Raw genomic sequence first — 15,354 nt, 5'->3', positions numbered from 1 at the left:
GCTGCAGCTGCTTTCACATCTAGATGTTACCATAGTCTAGGACCGATAGGAACGTTAACAGAATAATCTGCTTCCTACTATTTAGTGAGAGTCAGGACCTATTTCTATAGAAGAAGCACATTTTTAAGCTGAGCGTCTTAATTAACTCATCAATATGCTATTTAAAACACAATGTACATATGCTGAAATCATCAGTAGAGCCTGGTCAACCGAGGGGGAAATAGCACACACAAATGTATCATTGGCATACAAGTGCAGGTAAAAATGTTTTTACAGACAAGTCAATATTGTTAAAACCTCTTTTTTTTCAATTTTTGCCTGAAATGTCATACCCAAACCTAACTGCCTGTGGCTCAGGCCTTGAAGCAAGGGTATGCATATTCTTGGTACCTTTTGAAAGGAAACACTTTGAAGTTTGTGGAAATGTGAAAGGAATGTAGAAGAATATAACACATTACATCTGGTAAAAGATAATACAAAGAAAAAAAAAACCGTTTTTTTTGTACCATCATCTTTGAAATGCAAGAGAGAGGCCATAATGTATTATTCCAGCCCAGGTGCAATTTAGATGTTGTCCACTAGATGGCAGCAGTGCATGTGCAAAGTTTTAGACTGTTCCAATGAACCAACATTTTGTATCAAGGCTGCCCAAACGTGCCTAATTTGTTTATTAATAACTTTTCAAGTTCATAACTGTGCACTCTCCTCAAACAATAGCATGGTATTTTTTCACTGTAATAGCTAATGTAATTTGGACAGTGCAGTTAGATTAACAAGAATTTAAGCTTTCTGCCATTATCAGATATGTCTATGTCCTGGGAAATGTTCTTGTTACTTACAACTTCATGCTAATTGCATTAGCCTATGTTAGCTCAACCGTCCCGTGGAAGGGACACCGGTCCTGTAAACAGTAAAAAGTACAGGACCAAGAATGGGCACCTTTCGTAATGTACAGGAAAGATGATTTAACACCATCAGTAGATACACATTGAGTTCTATCTGTCAAGTCATTTTTAAATCATTTCCATGCAGCCTGGTCCAGGTCAATTGAGGAAAGCCTCTGAATTAGCAGTATGGAAAGCCTTTGACAGGGCAATGAAGAGGGCAGCACAATGTTGCCTTTAATCCATACAGTTAACCAGATAATTTATAGCTAGGGATGCAGCAGAGGTAGCGCTATGATCTGGTCTAAAACCAGACTGATGTACATTTAAATTACATTTTAAAGATAAGAAAGATCTTAGCTGAGAATTTATCAAGCATTCTAATATTTTAGCAAGGCAATTATTGAAATTATTTATTAATTATTCTATTATCTATGAGACGTTCCAGACAGTCAGTCATATTCAGACTCTTTGCTCTGCTATCAGAGATGATTCAATTTAAGGAGCCCGGGATGCGTCACAAACACAGACACATGCACCTTTCGGAGGGCAGAGAGCCTCTGAAAGTCATTATTAAAGAAGCTTCTCCTCAGACTCGTCTCTGATCCTAATCTGTCTCTGCTGACAGGCGTTCCACTGGGCAGCTAAGCAGACGCATTAAGCCCCCTCCCTGTTCCACTCCACAGAGCCCATTAGACACAGGCAGGATTACACACACACACGCACACACACACACACACACACACACACACACACACACACACACACACACACACACACACACACACACACACACACACACACACACACACACACACACACACACACACACACACACATACACACACACACATCAAGGACATTACTGACATAGATAACCCCTAGCCTCTCCCCAATAAATACCCAAATATCCCCAGATTTTACCCCTAGACTAGTACATTATTCTAACGTAGTGCATTGAGATTGTTTGGCATCTGCAGTGTATGTTTTATATAAATAAAATGAACAGAATGTGCATCCCCATTCAAGTAAATTATGGCATAACGATTGGATTGGGTGCGATTGCAAGTACCCATAGGAGCAAAGCAAGAAGCAAAAGCAGGAAATGTACCCATCGATATGTGCTGTGATTTGTTGATTTAACTCAACTGACATTACAACAAATGCATTCCATTGCATGAGCCACATCATTTAGCTCTTCAATACATTTGTAAACAATATCGACTTCCTTGAATCCAATCCCAGTGAAAACCATTTTCTGTTCACCGCTCGCAACCTTTTCGGACTGTTGTTTTTTTTTTTTTTTTCAAAGTTTGCTACACACTTGTTTGCTAACGTTAGGAAACTAACATTAGCAAACATGTGCGAACTATTCCCCGTGTTGAACGTGCCACAGTTAACATCATAGAATGAACATTTTACATTACCATGGAAATTACTACATCACAATACCAGGCATGAGTGTACCCATGAGTTTGCCAGCCAAATTGCCCAGGTTATAAATTCTAAACCCATTTTATTCATTCTATTTATATGGTATGTCCACATCCTCAGAGCATGTATTTTATGTCACCTCCCTTAAATTGTGTTCACAGCCTATTAATACAGCCCCAAAATTGAGTACACGTCGCCTGTTAATGTGTTATTATTCAGCACACTGCGTCAGTCCAGAGCCAGAGGAGTTTCTCTCTGAGCCTGAGCTTATCTGAGCCTCCTGGGGCCTAGCATCTAACTCTTTTGGCCCCCAAAAAAACTCAAATGAAATGTTATTGCCATAAAGCCATAAGCAGACTCCCCTTTTCCCTTACACAGTTTATCTTCCCAAAATGCTCATTGCTCTTCGTACATCATATGGCTCCCTCAGCTAAACACAGGCTTAAAGAGCTGTAGTATATACAGTTGAAGTCGGAAGTTTACATACACCTGAGCCGAATACATTTAAACTCAGTTTTTCACAATTCCGGACATTTAATCCTAGGAGAAATACCCTGTCTTAGGTCAGTTAGGATCACCACTTTATTTTCAGAATGTGACATTTTAGAATGATAGTAGAGAGAATGGTTTATTTCTTTCATCACATTCCTAGTGGGTCAGAAGTTTACATCCACTCAATTAGTATTTGGTAGCATTGCCTTTAAATAGTTTAATTGGGTCAAATGTTTTGGGTAGCCTTCCACAAGCTTCCCACAATAAGTTGGGTGAATTTTGTCCGATTCCTCCAAACAGAGCTGGTGTAGCTGAGTCAGGTTTGTAGGCCTCTTTGCTCGCCCACTCTTTTTCAGTTCTGCCCACAAATTTTCTATAGGATTGAGGTCAGGGCTTTGTGATGGCCACTTTAATACCTTGACTTTGTTGTCCTTAAGCCATTTTGCCACAACTTTGGAAGTATGCTTCAGGTCAATGTCCATTTTGAAGACCCATTTGCAACCAAGCTTTAACTTCCTGACTGATGTCTTGAGATGTTGCTTTAAAATATCCAAATAATTTTCCTCCTCATGATGCCATCTATTTGTGAAGTGCACCAGTCTCTCCTGCAGCAAAGCACCCCCACAACATGATGCTGCCACCCCCGTGCTTCACGGTTGGGATGGTGTTCTTCGGCTTGCAAGCCTCCCCCGTTTTCCTCCAAACATAAAGATGGTCATTATGGCCAAACAGTTTTATTTTTGTTTCTTCAGACAAGAGGACATTTCTCCAAAAAGTACGATCTTTGTCCCCATGTGCAGTTGCAAACCGTAGTCTGACTTTTTATGGCAGTTTTGGAGCAGTGGCTTCTTCTTTGCTGAGCGGCCTTTCAGGTTATGTCGATATAGGACTCGTTTTACTGTGGATATAGATACTTTGTACCTGTTTCCTCCAGCATCTTCACAGGGTTCTTTGCTGTTGTTCTGGGATTTATTTGCACTTTTCGCACCAAAGTACATTCATCTCTAGGAGACAGAAGGCGTCTCCTTCCTGAGCGGTATGACGGCTGTGTGGTCGCCTGGTGTTTATACTTGTTTATTTTTATTGTCCCATGATGTCAAGCAAAGAGACACTGAGTTTGAAGGTTGGCCTTGAAATACATCCACAGGTACACCTCCAATTGACTCAGAAGCTTTTAAATCCATGACATAATTTTCTGGAATTTTCCAAGCTGTTTAAAGGCACAGTAATCTTAGTGAATGTAAACTTCTGACCCACTGGAATTGTGATACAGTGAATTCTAAGTTAAATATTCTGTCTGTAAGCAATTGTTGGAAAAATTAAAATATCCCTCTAGTGGTGTTCCTTCCTGTTTGGCCCTGTCCGGGGGTGTCCTCGGATGGGGTCACAGTGTCTCCTGACCCCTCCTGTCTCAGCCTCCAGTATTTATGCTGCAGTAGTTTATGTGTCGGGGGGCTAGGGTCAGTTTGTTATATCTGGAGTACTTCTCCTGTCCTATTCGGTGTCCTGTGTGAATCTAAGTGTGCGTTCTCTAATTATCTCCTTCTCTCTTTCTCTCTCTCGGAGGACCTGAGCCCTAGGACCATGCCCCAGGACTACCTGACATGATGACTCCTTGCTGTCCCCAGTCCACCTGGCTGTGCTGCTGCTCCAGTTTCAACTGCTCTGCCTTATTATTATTCGACCATGCTGGTCATTTATGAACATTTGAACATCTTGACCATGTTCTGTTATAATCTCCACCCGGCACAGCCAGAAGAGGACTGGCCACCCCACATAGCCTGGTTCCTCTCTAGGTTTCTTCCTAGGTTTTGGCCTTTCTAGGGAGTTGTTCCTAGCCACCGTGCTTCTACACCTGCATTGCTTGCTGTTTGGGGTTTTAGGCTGGGTTTCTGTACAGCACTTTGAGATATCAGCTGATGTGCGAAGGGCTATATAAATACATTTGATTTGATTTGATTTGTGTCATGCACAAAGTAGATTTCCTAACCGACTTGCCAAAAGTATAGTTTGTTAACAAGAAATTTGTGGAGTGGTTGAAAAACGGGTTTTAATGACTCCAATCTAAGCGTATGTAAACTTCCAACTTCAACTGTATTTATCTCACCAGGGACAAACAAGGAGGGATGAGGAGGGAGGGATGGATGGAGGGATTATGGATGTGCTTGGGGTGATCTGTCAACTTTTTATGGTGCCAGATCAATAAAATCAGCCATTTTGTAGTTAAATGCTTACACACACACACACACACACACACACACACACACACACACACACACACACACACACACACAGAGGGCTTGTGTTAGTGATCAGACACGATGCAATTCTGACTGGGATAGATGAGGGAATATCAGGATGGGAAGATACACGAACACACACTGATCAGACATCATACACACCTGATCCTAACCGTTATACTCCTCTCCTCCAACAGAATATGGGGAAGCTGAACGTGTCGTACTTCCACATCGATATCAACAACGCCACGGGTGACCCGGACGCCAACCGGCCCGTGCCCTCCCGTCTGATGCTCAACAACTCAGAGTTACGGACCACCATCAGTGTCTCCGGTCCCCTCGCCGCCTGATCCATGTGGCCCGCTGCTTCGCTCAGCCCATCTTCAAGGTAGGTCCAACAACAAGCACACACCTGTAGCACAACAGCAAATCAGTCTTTCATGGTTTGTTAGTCGTGTTGACTGACCAAAAAGAATGAGTCAGCACATCACAGTTGAAATTGAAGCTACTGTAGGAGAGAGTTCTCCTTTACGGCGGTAGACCACTGCTGTGCACTGTGTAGAACCTACAGACATCACGAATAGAACCATACACTTTAGTTTAGTTTAAAGTGTGAACAAATAGACTTCAGTCTGATTTCTCAATTCTTGCCTTAATTTAGATACCTATAATTCTTGATGGATGTTATTCTGTGTGGGTGTTACATCCTACAAATGTAAACTTGGAGGGAAATTCACTGAGGCGTAGCAAAACAAAAACAACAGCCTCTCAGCCTCAGTCCCAGCTGTGGCAGGAGGAGGGCTGTATATCTATGTTGGTCCCATAATGAAAGGGCAGCAGTCAGGCAGCTATATATCTATGTATAGCCCAGCTCCATCCTGTAGTTACAGAGAGAGAAGAAGGAGGAGGTGAAGAAAATGGGGTGTTAAATACTTAGAGATGTTTCGGTACTTGTGTATTCTACTTGTGTATGCTACTTGTGTATGCTACTTGTGTATGCTTTTCAGCCAGTAGTTCTGAAAGTAGTGCTCTTGACCCAAAAGTGGTCCCTGAATATTGCTTATTGTGTCACATTTGTGCACCACCTCATTTCTCTCTCTGTGCCGTGTCCACTGAGCCGTTGGGCCCGCCCTGCAACCTCATTGGATAACGCTGGGCAGTCCTCTTGCTAGTAACTCAAATGTGAAGCTCTGAAGCTCATTGCTAGGGGGCACACCATACACTGAGCAGACCAAGAGAAGAGGACAGAGTGTATCCAGCTAGGTCGTTGGTTATTGTTAGTGTTGTAGCCTCTGCATAGTTTATGTGGCTAATCTGTATGACCCTTTCCCTCCATGGTGCACTAACATACCTCTAACAATATGGAGTGGTTTCAGTATGTGATGTGATGGTATCACAGTTTCTCATGATTCCTGAATTGGAATAAATTACTAGAGCATTTAGCTTCTCTCTTCCACCTCTCCCCTCCCCTTCTCCACCTCTCCTTCTCCTTCTCCACCTCTCCCCTCTCCATCTCCTTCTCCTTCTCCACCTCTCCCCTCTCCTTCTCCACCTCTCCCCTCTCCTTCTCCACCTCTCCCCCTCTACCTCTCCCCTCTCCTTCTCCACCTCTCTCCTTTCCTTCTCCACCCCTTCCCTCCTTCTCCACCTCTCCTTCTCCCTCTCCTTCTCCACCTCTCCCCTCTCCTTCTCCACCTCTCTCCTTCCCCACCCCTCCCCTCCTTCTCCACCTCTCCTTCACCCTCTCCTTCTCCACCATGGTGCACTAACAATATGGAGTGGTTTCAGTATATGATGTGATGGTCTCACAGTATATCATAATTCCTGATTTGGAATAAATTACTGGAGCATTTAGCTTCTCTCTTCCACCTCTCCCCTCTCCTTCTCCACCTCTCCCCTCTCCTTCTCCACCTCTCCCCTCTCCTTCTCCACTGCTCCCCTCACCTTCTCCACCTCTCCCTTTTCCACCTCTCCTCTCCCCTCTCCCCTCTCCTTCACCTCTCCCCTCTCCTTCTCCACCTCTCCCTTCCTCACTTTCCCCCTTCCTTCTCTACCTCTCCCCTCTCCTTCTCCACCTCTCCCTTCTCCACTTTTCCCCTTCCTTCTCTACCTCTCCCCTCTCCTTCTCCACCTCTCCCTTTTCCAACTCTCCTCTCCCCTTTCCTTCACCTCTCCTCCTCCACTTCTCCCCGCTCCCCTCTCCACCTCTCCCCTCTCCCTCTCCACCTCTCCCCTCTCCTTCTTCACCTCTCCCTACTCCACCTCTCCCTTCTCCACCTCTCCCTTCTCCACCTCTCCCTTCTTCTCCTCTCCCTTCAACACCTCTCCCCTCTCCTTCTCCACCTCTCCCCTCTCCTTCTCTATCTCTTCCCTCTCCCCTACTAGGTGGATTTCATCCTGAAAGCGGTGCTCTGTGGTGAGATCATCACGTGGCACAAGAAGATCCAGGAGGACACGTCCATAACCCTGTCCCCGGCGGTCCAGCCTGAGAACATAGACTCCCAGTAGCTGGTGTCCCTGGTGCAGAAGGCTGTGATGGCCAGCATGACCAGGCTCCACAACCTGGCCCAGTTCGTAGAAGGGGAGTCAAAGGTTAACACTATGTTGGTTGCAGCCAACAGCCTGAACTACCTCTGTCGCATGGACCATGCCTGGCACCCCTGGCTATAAGGGGGAGAGGAGACTGCCTGGCACCCCTGGCTATAAGGGGGAGAGGAGACTGCTTGGCAGACCTGGTTGCGAGGGGAGAGGAGACTGCCTGGCAGGCCTGGTTGTGAGGGGGTGAGGAGAGTGCCTGGTATCCTGGCACTTGGGTAGAGGGGAGAATAAATTGGACATTGAGAGGGGGATATGAGGGGGAAATATAAAGAAGATGGACATGATAAAACGTATAAAAATAGTTTTTCTTGGACATAAGGGTGTTGTAATGCACATTGGTCTGTACGCACAACCATTCGATTTCATCATCGTTGGCCGCTGAAGAGTGTGTCAGTCCCCTTCCCTTTGAGCCACATGAAATAGGAAATCATACAATGTAAACTGGAACTGAAGAAAATGCTTTTGTCACGTAAACATGCTGTGCTCTGTCAGGTAATGTTTTTGAAGAGAGCTTCCTGCTCTCAAGTTGAAAGGACGCAGTTATATTCTTTAGCAAACAAACAAAGCAAGGGAACAATGTAGCATTGCTGAGTTCTGCAGAACCAGGAAATAGCCTGCTTAAACTAGGGCTGGCACAATTATTGTATAATCGTTTAACTGACTATTATGGTTGAAGACCGTCATGAAAATACCAAGTTTGCTACCAAGTCTGTTTCCATGGTGACATGGACTCTTCAATGTAATGACATGTTTCTCCTTGCTGAAACAAGCAAGGTGTTGTGGCAAATGATTTTTTGGTTGCCTAGGCAACACCCCCTGCCTGCAGCGGCACGTGCAGAGGAGAAAATGTGCACATTTTTTCTTTCTTTCTATTCAAACGATTATAACCTGACCGCGGTCACTTGACTGACCAATAATCGTCATCCAAATTTCCATGACCTGACCGTCAAAGACCTAGGTTAAACCAGTTTGAAAGCAGCATTCAGTCTTGTTTAACCAGGATAATAAGGAAACTCATTATGATGGAGAAACTAATTAACCTCGAACCGAGCACAGTCTGACATGTCTATTCTGCAACGCTCCTCACTGTACTTGACTTACTGTATGTTGTGTATATCATCCCTCCATGAAATTAGAACCGTCCAGGGACTATTGGAGAATGTACTGTACTGTGTTTTATAATGCTCCTATTGTGTAGAGGTAATGTGATTTTCTCCTGCTGGACTTGGTAATACTGAGTCTCTAAGAGTCTATTCTAGAAGTTGACAAGTTGACTTGACTTGGTAATACTGAGTCTCTAAGAGTCTATTCTAGAAGTTGACAAGTTGACTTGACTTGGTAATACTGAGTCTCTAAGAGTCTATTCTAGAAGTTGACAAGTTGACTTGACTTGGTAATACTGAGTCTCTAAGAGTCTATTCTAGAAGTTGACAAGTTGACTTGACTTGGTAATACTGAGTCTCTAAGAGTCTATTCTAGAAGTTGACAAGTTGACTTGACTTGGTAATACTGGGTCTCTAAGAGTCTATTCTAGAAGTTGACAAGTTGACTTGACTTGGTAATACTGGGTCTCTAAGAGTCTATTCTAGAAGTTGACAAGTTGACTTGACTTGGTAATACTGGGTCTCTAAGAGTCTATTCTAGAAGTTGACAAGTTGACTTGACTTGGTAATACTGGGTCTCTAAGAGTCTATTCTAGAAGAAAAAATATTGTAAGTCCTTCTTTTTATGTTTGTTTAGGAGTCATTATTATTTACATGTCAAGTCTTGTGTGTGTGTGTGTGTGTGTGTGTGTGTGTGTGTGTGTGTGTATACTCCCGTACAAAAGTTTGGGGTCACTTAGAAATGTCCTTGCTTTTTTAAAGAAAAGAAAATTGTCCATTAAAATATCAGCAAATTTATCAGAAATACAGTGTAGACATTGTTAATGTTGTAAATGATTACTATAACTGGAAATGTCAGATTTCTAATGGAATATCTACATAGGCGTACAGAGGCCCATTATCAGCAACCATCACTCCTGTGTTCCAATGGCATGTTGTGTTAGCTAATCAAAGTTTATTATTTTAAAAGGTGAATTGATCATTAGAAAACCCTTTTGGAATTATATTAGCACAGCTGAAAACTGTTGTTCTGATTAAAGAAAAAATAACACTGGCCTTCTTTAGTCTAGTTGAGTATACAGTATGTATGTAGTATGTGGACTACCCTGACCTGTTTTTGTGTGCATTATCCCCCATGTATACAGTATGTATGTTGTATGTGGACTACCCTGACCTGTTTTTGTGTGCATTATCCCCCATGTATACAGTATGTATGTTGTATGTGGACTACCCTGACCTGTTTTTGTGTGCATTATCCCCCATGTATACAGTATGTATGTTGTATGTGGACTACCCTGACCTGTTTTTGTATGCATTATCCCCAATGTTGTAAAGGTACAGTGCTTTGTGGCCAACTGAAGGATCGTTATCTCCTGTCTTGTAAATACGCATTTTGTTTTAATAAAATGCTATTTTTAAAAGTTATAATTTTCTTTTGACACTTGTTTGTGTGTCGCTGCTCAATTTCACAGTAAAGACAAATGGCTCCTGGTTTTAAATTACATATCAACCACACAGTCAGACAGTGCTTCTCATACCCATTCAGTTACAAAACAGAAATTACACTTCTCTCAGAAGAAAGACCAGGGTTGAAATTGCAGTTACTTCCTCTCACATTGCATACATTACCGATAAATCGTGTGCCTCACTTAGCTGGTCTGCAGTTTCAAGTAAAGTTAACTGGGGATGATGATGAGGCATTTTTGCTGAGGGCTATGTGGAGGCAGAATAACCTTGAGTTTTTGTCTTCTTTTTTTCCCCTCCAGGCATGGCCCTCTCCATGCCATGGAAGTCCAGGGGAAGAGCACTGAGGTACATTCAGTCTTGGCCTCCTCTTCCCTGGTGACTGATTAATGTCAATATATCTCAGTGTGCCTTGGCCTCTGTTGAGTATCAGCCTGCTCTCCACACTCATGACCCATGTGTTCAATACTGTAAGTCACTCTCTCTCTCTCTCGTTCTCTCAAGCTGACTATATCCGTTTCTCTCTGTCATCCACCTTCTCTCTGTTGCAGCTCTCGCACACTCGCACATTCACTTGCACACACACTCACTCACTCTTTCTCCTCACTCACACACACACACAATCCCTCACTGAATCCATCTGCCTCTCTCTCCTTCTGTTGCAGCTCACTGTTCCCCCTTTATCATGTCTGCCAGCCAGACTACCTACCTGACTGTTCCAGTTTCTGCATTTAACAATGCTACTTTATTCCAATCTGTTTGGCAGCTTAACGACAAGTGGGCCTTAAGCAAGAGCAGACTGCCACCCAGGCTACCATCACATCACATGGGGCCTTGCCAGAAAACCTTCAGAAATCAAACCAAATATGACATCTAAAGGTCAGTATAGGACCATGCACTGTATCTCATATATCACACATCCCTTTCCAATGAAGTCGATACGTAGGATATCTAGGACACCCACCGTCAGTTTTTGGCCCTGAACAATAGCATTTGAACTTGTGGGTGTCCTTACTGTCTTGTGTAGTTTAGGCATCTATTTCACGCCTCAGGTGTCTCCTCATATGAGGCTGGCAGTGAGATATGAAACCCACACAACAGAAAGATGGGTTGTATCCTGCCTGTGTTGTCTTGGCATGTGTCACGGCCGGCCAAGGCGTCTACTGATGTCTAGACTGATATCTGGAAAGAGGAGGTGATTGATGCAGTCCTTTGGGATTGAAATGGGGAAGGATGAAGAGGGAGGTAGTGTGGTAGCTGGCACTGCCAGGGACTTTGACACTCACTACAATGGAACCTGGCAGGAAGAGGGATTACATTTCCCTCTGCTGATATAATATCACCTATCTGACGATGGATTTGACGTTTATATCATGTGTATATAATATTTTATAATATTGCAATAGTACAGCATCCTCTGCCTTTACATTTCAGAGCATAGTATCATTTACATTTTAGCAATTCAGCAGACACTCTTATCCAGAGTGACTTGTTAGTACATTCATCTTAAGGTAACTAGATGAGAACCACATTTAGTAAGACACTTTTTCTCAAAAAAGTAGTTGTCACTGAAGTCAGTCCTAGTAAGAAAAGACAAGTGTGAATGTTACTGCAAGAAAGGCTTTTCTGTGAGTTCACAGCATTCATTATGATAGAATCAATTCTGGGGTGACTTACTATCTCTGACTCTCTGCTCAGCTGTAATGCTGATCAGACAAGACCCAACAGTGGACCATAAAAATAACTCATAAAGACAGCAGCTGTATAGTTGCAGCAGATATATAGCATACGGTAAATCTGTCTAGTCACAAGGAAAACAACATCATCCTAATCTGTTTGGTCTCTACAGTAATACATCATTCAATATCAGGATGTTATTGCCTGTCATAGAGCAGGCCAAAGGTTTGATATTGTTTCGGATACATCTGAGGGATTTATTACTTCAGCTTCCCAAAGGCACCCTATTCCCTATTTAGTGCACTACATATGAGCAGGGCTCATTGGGCGCTGGTCAAAAGTAGTGCACTATATAGGGAAAAGGGTTCCATTTTGGAGGTATCCTACAAATATTTTATTGTTCTGTAAACAAACAACATTAATCCAGATGTATCAGTTTATATAACAACAGTATTTTTATTATTTAAAGGCCTGTTTTGATCTGGATTTTATTCCTGTTCTCTGACAGAACACCATTAACACAGCTAATTCATTAAACATATCTCCCATGATCCTTCAGGCTATTAGAATATCACTGTGTCAAATGCCATCTCATCACACCGTTGTAGAAACCACGGCTGATGAATGAATGACATTTTCTGTGTAAAAATTGGGTCGGTGCTGATTTTAAACGTCTATTTCTATTTCATTTAATTCCTCCAGTTTGTGAGCAGATATTTTCACTGTTCTGTGAATGAAAATCACATCAACTGTAGTCATTAATATGGTAATTCAGGACATCTTCTCTTTAAGAGCCATTCAGGACATTGCTGTAATGCCTATGCTTACTGACTGTTTCAGCTTTCAACCCTTTGTTCCAAAGTCTGCACACTGTTAGTAACAGTTGATTGATATTCTTAGCAGTTGGGCCAGGAGAATGAAAGTGATATTTTACAGTGTAGCTTACCACAGCTAGTGTTGTAGTTTATTTGTAAGTAAACAATCTTGAAAATTATATTAGGCCCTTTCAGTGAACATACTGGGACAAGATTAAGAGGCAGTCACTGTGTGAGAGATTTCAGTTGTATTGCATTTGGGTTGCAAAATTCCTGGAACTTTCAATAAATTCCCTGGTTTCCAGAAATCCTGGTTGGAGGATTCTGGATTTCCTGCTTTATTCCCTCCTGATATCCTTTACTAACGACGTGCTACTGGCTTTGAGTAAGGCCAGTGTGTCTATGTATGTGGATGACTCAGCACTATACACGTCAGCTACTACAGACTGAAATGACTGAAACACTTAACAAAGAGCTGCAGTTCGTTTCAGAATGGGTGGCAAGGTATTAGTTAGTCCTAAATATTTCTAAAAATAAAAGCATTGTATTTGGGACAAGTCATTCACTAAACCCTGAACCTCAACTAAATCTTGTAATGAATAAGGTGACAATTGAGCAAGTTGAGGTGACTAAACTGCTTGGAGTAACCCTGGATGGTAAACTGTCATAGTCAAAACATATTGACACAACAGTAACTAAGATGGGGAGAAGTCTGTCCATAATAAAGCACTACTCTGCCTTCTTAACAACATTATCAACCAGGCAGGTCCTACAGGCCGTGGTTTTGTCACACACTGTACTACTGTTCAGTCGTGTGGTCAGGTGCCACAAAGAGAGACTTGGGAAAATGTAAATTGGCTCAGAACGGGGCAGCATGGCTGGCCCTTAAAAGTACACAGAGAGATAACATTAATGACATGCATGTCAATTTCTCATGGCTTAAGTGGAAGAGAGATTGACTTCATCACTGCTTGTTTTTGTAAGAAGTGTTGACGTGCTGAATGCACAGAGGTGTCTGTTTAAACTACTAGCACACAGCTCGGACACCAATTTTTACCCCAAAAGACATGCCACCAGAGGTTTCTTCACAGTTCCCAAGTAGAGAACAGACTATGGGAGGCACATAGTACTACACAGAGCCATGACAACATGGAACTCTATTCCACATCAGGTAACTGATGCAAGCAGTAGAATCAGGTTTAAAAAACAGGTGAAAATACACCTAATGGAACAGTGGGGACTGTGAAGCAACACAAACATAGACACAGACACATGCATACACACACATGATAACATACGCACTACACACACACACACGTACACATGGATTTTGCATTGTAGATATGTGGTAGTGGAGTATGGGCCTGAGGGCACACACTCAGTGTGTTGTAAACTCTTTAATGAATGCATTGTAATGTTTTTAAAATTGTATAACTGCCTTCATTTTGCCGGACCCCAGGAAGAGTAGCTAATGGGGACCCATTATAAATGCAAAATACAAATATCCGGGAATGCTCCTACCTAGAATTCTGGAAAACTAGGGAATTTATTGAAAGTTCCCAGAATTTTGCCACCCTAATTGTAGCTTGTCCAGTGTTCAGTGTTAGTTATCTAGGCATCATGGCCCTCGTCTCTTCTCTCTTCTCCTCTCCTCCCTTTGCAGTACTGACTGGCTCCAAACAGCTCAACATCCTCAACCAGTTATTGACTCTCCTCTAACAATGTCCTGATCCTCTGACAGACGAGACAGAGAGGAGATGAGCTCAGCTCTGTTTGACAACCTCTATCCCCCTCCTCCACACCTCATCCTTCCATCCCCTCCTCCACACCTCCTCCCTCCATCCCCTCCTCCACACCTCACCCCTCCATCCCATCCTCCACACCTCATCCCTCCATCCCATCATCCACAACTCATCCCCTCCTCCACACCTCATCCCCTCCTCCACACCTCATCCCTCCATCCCCTCCTCCACACCTCATCCCTCCATCCCATCCTCCACACCTCATCCCTCCATCCCATCCTCCACACCTCATCCCTCCATCCCATCATCCACACCTCATCCTTCCATCCCACTCTCCTCTCCTCATCCTGCTTTCTCCCAGATGTGTGATTTAATTTGTTTGGTAATACAGGATTGGCATGTTGAGCCCAGCCTCACTCCAAAGTGAAGTTGGACAAGGGCATTGGAGCCTCACCATGTAAAACTGGTTAACCTTGACAGCTACTTGAGTGGGCAAAGGATTGCTGCTGTGGAGAGGAGAGAAGGATGAGGAGAGGAGCACCTGAAAAGGGAAGCCGACACCAATTTACTCCTGTTCTTTCCTCAGGGGAGTGCTCTGTCAAGATGCGAGTGCTACTAAGACGGATGCTATTTACCTGGGCCAGTTGCAGCCAGGTGGTATGTTCCATTTGGTATCTCTGTAACTTCTGGAGCTAATCCACATACTTTCCAACCACTCCGCTAAAACCCTCTCCGCACTCACAGGAAAAAAATCTGCCCCTTCAAATTCGCTCCATTCATAAAAATCTCAATTTAACCAACCTCTATTTTTGTGAATACCTGGAACTACCATTTGGTTTTGAAGTATTGAAACCAAACCACATGATTTGTATGAAAAGTATTTGATAAAAACATGAAAAGGTGAG

At 43.1% G+C, this 15,354-nt stretch overlaps 1 pseudogene; it reads left to right on the top strand.

Moving 5' to 3' along the window:
• Window positions 1-9,020, top strand: part of LOC110503135 (transformation/transcription domain-associated protein-like) — a 173,307-nt pseudogene extending 164,287 nt beyond the window's left edge.
• The last annotated feature ends 6,334 nt before the right edge of the window (window positions 9,021-15,354 follow it).

This window comes from Oncorhynchus mykiss, chromosome 23 (assembly GCF_057628025.1).
Source record: "Oncorhynchus mykiss isolate SJ-2025 chromosome 23, ASM5762802v1, whole genome shotgun sequence".
NCBI lineage: Eukaryota > Metazoa > Chordata > Actinopteri > Salmoniformes > Salmonidae > Oncorhynchus > Oncorhynchus mykiss.
Note: the sequence above shows the minus strand (reverse complement) of the source record. Positions and strands in the feature narration are given on the sequence as shown.